Raw genomic sequence first — 6,000 nt, forward strand, 5'->3', positions numbered from 1 at the left:
AATGTGCATCCACATCCAGAAAATAATCCAAAAATTAAGATTTTAACATAAGGTACCCTTCTACCTTATGATGGTGCTTTTGGCATGTTGGAAAAGGTACACCACACAGTGAAGTATCAAGAGCAGTACTGACACAAAGTAATCAAACATCTCATAAAAAAGATTTTTTACGTCAAACAGTTTTACAGGTGGACACCATATTGCAAGGTACTTTAACATTCAGAATTGCTCATCATCTCATTAGTCTTTCAAAAGTTGACACTGCGTACAGCTGATTTCTTTTTGAAAACCTTTCCAATTCCCACTTCTCCACATCACAACACATGGTAGAAACACTCAAGAAGAGAGAAGACCTTCTTCCATACGTTTTTTTAACCTACTTAGTCTTTACATATAATACCTGCTTCACAGCTATTTTCCTGCTTCATACCTTTTTTAAAAAATAAATATTTATATGCAACAAGTACTTTCTCACAAATCTCATCCCTACTGAATGGTAAAAGGCTCCAAGCATATACCCAAACAAGTCCCCTTCACAGTAGAGCAACAGAAAGAAGGTTGGCAGACCTTTTTTCCATCATTATAATTCTCTGGCAACATTTCCTTTGCACGAATAGTTTTTGCAATTAAAACAAAAAATGCATTAAAAATACTTACAAGGAATAGTCATTCTACCACAAACAATGCAAGGTTTTAGTAGGCTGGAAGGGGAAAAGTACTGTTCTAGTGAAGCTCAAAGCAAAAACTCACACAGTCATATAGACTGCATGACAAGTACACAGTCCACTGACAGAAGCATTAGTTATTCTTTTTACACCAGGACAAGCATCGTCCTACAACCCTTTGACAGAAAAGATAATATATGATATTACATTATCATTGCCTCTGTTACAGAGACAGCCTTAAAAAAACTTGTTTGCCAAGAAGCTGACTACAAATCTAAACATGAACATTTTATAATTCAAAATAGTTGGCCGTAATTAGTCCTACTGCTACTTTTTGGTGCCTGGAAACTCCTTGCTATTGTTCCCAAATGCAGACATATTTAGATTGTAATGAAAATGTTGTGGACGTGCTATTCTGAAACACGTAAGGACAAACAACCCAATTGCTATTTTGGTCATTTCAGGGGTTTTAATATTGTTTTCCCTAACTATATACCTGAACTGCTACTGGTACCTAGTTCCACAGAAGCCTTGAACCATACGAGTAAAACACAGGAAACCATTATCCTCTTGCTACAGACTAGAACTTGGCTATAAATTGGTTAAATGACTTAACCATCACTTCAGTATGTAACTCAGAATGACAGAAAGCACAATCCAACTCTACCCATTGGATTACTGCCTGCTCAGCACGAGTAATGCAAAGTTGGAGTTTCCATTTTATGTACCACAAACACAGCAGCATGTTATACTAGTTTTCAGTTTAAATAAACTATACCTTTTGACAAATAACTTGACCTCAGCCAACTGTGTTCAAACATCATTGATCCACCTCAAGTGCATAAAATGATACTGAAAAATAACCCCCCCAAGAATTATCCCAAATCAAAATGAAAACAGGAAGAAACAATTGTTTACTTGCTACTAAATTTCTGGTCAACAAGTCTTGCATTGCAATTCAACAAGAGAAGGATGTGTCTGAAAAAGGTCTTCATTATAATCAAATTTTTAACCCACCAGCCTAATCTGAAAGGAATTCTCATAGGAAACGTAGAGAGTTGTGAAATTAAACATATTACGACTGCAAAGAACAATCGGATGGCAGAGCAACCAAGTCAAGGGTAAAGAATAATGCACATATTTTCTCTAACGCTACTGATAACCAATGCTATCTCAAGACAAATTACAGGGTCTCAGTAACATCTTTGGGCAATCAGAACATTTTATGGTTGAGGTTTTGGGGGGTTGCCTTTTTCTTTTTTTTCATTTTTACGGATATGAATGCAAAGATTTTCAATCCTATATAAAAATCTTGTGCTGATCAGCACAGACCATGTCTCGTATACACACACCTGCCCCGAAACCAAAATAATTTCATAAGGACAATTTAAAATATCCTACTGTGAGTATTTTCATTTGACACAATTCTTCCTACGCAGTTATAATGCTCAATAAAAGCAGAGTTAGCTGTCATCATACAGCATCCATCACGAAAACTCTCAAGCAAAAAGTTAACATATGAGTATTGGTGCTTTGAAGTCAATGAGACTACACACAAAATTTCAAGTGTTCAAATGCTTTTACAGGAACCCCAGTCAGGAGACCAACCAACACACACAAACACAGCACCTATGTGCTAAAGCACATCTGCAAAGAAAAACAAAAAAAAAGGCCAATGATTCAGGAAACACAACTGAAACAGGCTGTACTGCTCACTTCAGTGCATCTGAGACATCAGGATAAATTTCAAGTAAAAATATTAGCTTGTATAGCAGAATGTTTACTTACAATTTTTTATTTATTTATATCTCAAAAGCCCAGATGAAGCAAAGTTCACCTAAATGGAACTTCTAAGCTTTTGACAGCAAATGCTGAAATCCAAATATACACTGTATTAATAATAATTTTTAAAATGAGAAAAACTGTATCACTTAGAGAACAATCATTTAAATCTATGGTAAAAAAATGTTAGTTTGACTAACTACTTCTATAGAAACTGGCATAGGGCTTTCATTTAAGCTAACATTTAGAAACACACACAACAAATACAGCAAGTATTCTTCCAAGAATTTAAGAATTATTTTTTTTTTCTTTGGGAACATATTTTTTTAAGGTGCCTTTTAAAAATCTGTATTCAGTCAAATTATAGCTTTAAGGGAAGACATAATTTTAAAAAGTTAACTACAAGGGTCCACTTCCTTTAGAACAAAATTCTGTACTTGGCACACTTTCTATGCTACCTCATAGGAAAACAAGCCATTCAATGCTTCTCTTCAGTTTCCAGATCAAGACAGATAGCCAGGTGCAAGAAACCTCTATTTTAATTCAACTATGGTGTATTTTTAAGTTCTATTCACTTCTTCAGTCAATAAAAAGAAGGAGGTGGAAAACATTTCTGAATAAACAAAGTTATGACACAAGGCTGCTTTAAAGCTGTAATGAGGTTACAACTTTGCAATTACTCTATGACAGACCTTGCACCAACATGAAAATTAGTGTAATTTTTAAGAAAGCTACAGTAGAGGCTAAAAAAGCAATAATGTTCCTAATTTCAAAGCTAATCTCTATCTAAACAGAAATGCATTCAGAAATACAGCAAATATAGCAGAAATCCTTTCTGAGATCTATCACCGCGGGCACTTAGAATTTTTGTATGAAGTGAGTGAGGTAAAGACCACGATTTTCAGGTGAAAACAGCCATTTATGGGACTGGTTTTTAGCATCCAGCTTCAGGACACTGCCCTATTTTTTCCACTGAATAACAATTCTCTAAAATGAGATTCTCCTAAAGAGAATTCAACTTCTTTTTTTTTATAAATTTCTGAGGTCTTTATTTTAGCCAAGGGCTTTTCTTTCATTTGTTGATAGAACTTACACATGAACAGGTTGCAATAACAATGACTGCTTTGACAGCAATATTAAGTTTCTAGAAGAGATGTGTAGACAAGGTTTATCTAATACTACACTCTTAGCTTTATCAACAGCTTCCTGAAAGTGAAACGGAAATACACTTGCAAGTCAAGCCAGTCAGCTCTTGATAGTGAGTATTCAAATCCCTTTCTAAAATCAGAAGCAGTCAACGCCTTGAAGTTTAGCATGCCAGCTGAATTCTCAACATAAACAACAGTGGAATTTGGGGGCAAAAAGAAAAGCAAAAGGCATAGGACACATCATGTTCCAGATCATAAAACTCAATCTTGCAAGTTGCATTCTATTAAGGTGTCACTATAAGAGAACTCAAAGTACATCAACACACACACAACTGTTCTCCCAGGTCCAAACAAATATGTCATTGCAATATAAACTTCAACAATTATTTTGTTCTTGCAGGTCTTCACAAGTCTTAACAGTCTGAAACACATCCAAGTTTCCAGGAACATAAAGGTCTTGACTGACTAATGTGACAGCAGGTTTGATCATCTTAAACTCCCTTCCCCCAGCTGAAGAGTTAAGACTAGCAGCCAGTCACCAGCACCAGATGTTGCTGCCGTGCAGGCATACAGGAATGTCTCCTGCACACACTACAAGTTACACACACATATATACATATATATACATGAAGGAGACACAGAAAGTTCTAATCTTCCCCTGGGGATAAAAGAGTGCAAAGTTGGAAACAACTTTCTGCCTGATAAAACAGACAGCAGAAATAAAAACGTGCTTCTGTTAGATGTGGATCAGCAGCAGAAGCTACTATACTTAACACAAGCGTGTTTTCATTTTCCCACATTACAGGGCCTCCAAAATAAAGTTACCTGCAACTTCACAAAAACAAGCCCACCCTAAAACCGAAAATACCCATTAGATGGTACCTTGTTTTCACCAGGAGCACACATACACTAACTGGATGGCCAGCACTGACTCTTGCACCTTTCCGCACCACTCTACTGTCCCTGTCTCATCCCTAACCTGTCACCCTGTGCCACCTCCTCCCCCAGCACGGGCCAGGTTCACGACAGAGCTTGTCACCGCCGCCTCGGCGGGCAGGGGAAGGCCGGCTCCTTCCTCTGGCGGCCGCGCTCGGTCCCTTTCAAGTTTGTTTTACAAACACGTCCGAGGGAAAACCAGAACCTGTTTACACACCGCCTTAACCGCCGCCAGGAAGAGAGTGGAACAGGCGCAAGCTAAAAAAAAATATTTTCCAGAAGAAAGACAGCCAGCAGCACCCCCGCCTCACCGCCGTTCTCCGCCCGGGGCCCGCGGCGCAGGCCGCACGGCAGCTCGGCGAGGCGCGGGGCCGGCGCGGCCCCGGCCGTGGGCGGCAGGTTCCACTGCCCCGACGCCGGGCCCAGGGAAGGCAGGGGCGGGGGCCGGCTGGGCGCGCAGCCCCGCGGGGACCGGCTCGGAGGGACGGGGGAGGCCCGGGAGCGGCCGGCGGAGCGGCGGCGGGAAGGAGCCGTTCGGGCGGGCCGAGAGGGCCGCGGGGCGAGCTGCCAACGGCGGCCGCGGGGATGCGGGGCCTGGGCACCGCTGGGCCGCGGCCTCGCCCGACCCCGGAGCGGCGCCCGGCGGCCGCCACTGCCCGCGGCCGCGGAGGAGGGCGGGGGGTGGCGGGCCGGGCCGGGCCTGCGGCTGCGCCCCCGGCTCGGGCGCCGCGCGTCCCCCCCGCTCCCCCTCGGAGACAAAAGCAAACGGAAACCCGGCGGGGCGGCCCCGGGCCCGCCGAACCCCGCCGCGGGCCGCGCCGCCGCCCGGGCCTCCCGCATCGGGCCGCGGCCGGGACGGCGGCGGGGCCCCGGTCGGCGGCGGGGCCGGGGAGGGGCGGCCGGGGCCGGACTCACCGCATGAATTTTCTTGTCCCGCGGATCCAAGATGGCTGAGTATCCAGCACGGAGGATGCTGGGGGAGCAACCTTTACCCTCTGACCCGGCCGCCGCCGTGACCCCGCCGCCGCTCGGCCCGGCCGCCAGCGCCGAGGGGCGGGGGCAGCGCCGCCGCACTGCCCGGAACGGCCCGGCCCTCCGGAGAGGCTGAGGGGGACGGGGAGGAGAGGGAGGAGGAAGGAGGAAGGAGCAGCTCCCTCGGCTGCGCTCCCTCCGCCTCCCGCGGGAGACGCGGCCCTGCGCTGGGGGCCGGGCCCACAGGCCGTGGGTCCCGCCGCGCTCCGCGGCACCGCTGAGGCGCTGCCGGCCGGGGACGCGCCCGGCCCGGGTCCCGTTTCGTGAGGGGAGAGGGTGGCGCCCAGGCCGGGGGTGCCGGGCCAAAGCGGGGCGTAGGGTGAGCGGGGTCCGGGCGGAGCAGGGCTCCCCGGTCCTCTCCTCGCCCGTGCGCCCCCGCGGGTGCCGGGGGCCTGTGCAGACCTAACCCGGGGGGACGCACTCTCCTGGAAGCGCCC

At 46.0% G+C, this 6,000-nt stretch overlaps 1 protein-coding gene across 4 annotated transcripts in view; it reads right to left on the reverse strand.

Annotated features, from left to right (window-relative positions):
• Positions 1-5,522, reverse strand: part of CNOT2 (CCR4-NOT transcription complex subunit 2) — an 80,392-nt gene extending 74,870 nt beyond the window's left edge. Inside the window, exon 1 of one of the 4 annotated variants that reach the window (XM_039391324.1) lies at positions 5,447-5,483. The gene's annotated coding sequence lies outside the window, so the exon portion shown is untranslated. Of the gene's footprint in view, positions 1-4,842; positions 4,978-5,446 lie in introns of those variants that run through there. The other 3 variants (XM_027721937.2, XM_039391323.1, XM_027721936.2) reach the window with 3 other exon arrangements.
• Positions 5,523-6,000: the final 478 nt, after the last annotated feature.

Source organism: Pipra filicauda, unplaced genomic scaffold (genome assembly GCF_003945595.2).
Source record: "Pipra filicauda isolate LSUMZ 115617 unplaced genomic scaffold, ASM394559v2 scaffold93_size3172892_pilon, whole genome shotgun sequence".
Classification (NCBI taxonomy): domain Eukaryota; kingdom Metazoa; phylum Chordata; class Aves; order Passeriformes; family Pipridae; genus Pipra; species Pipra filicauda.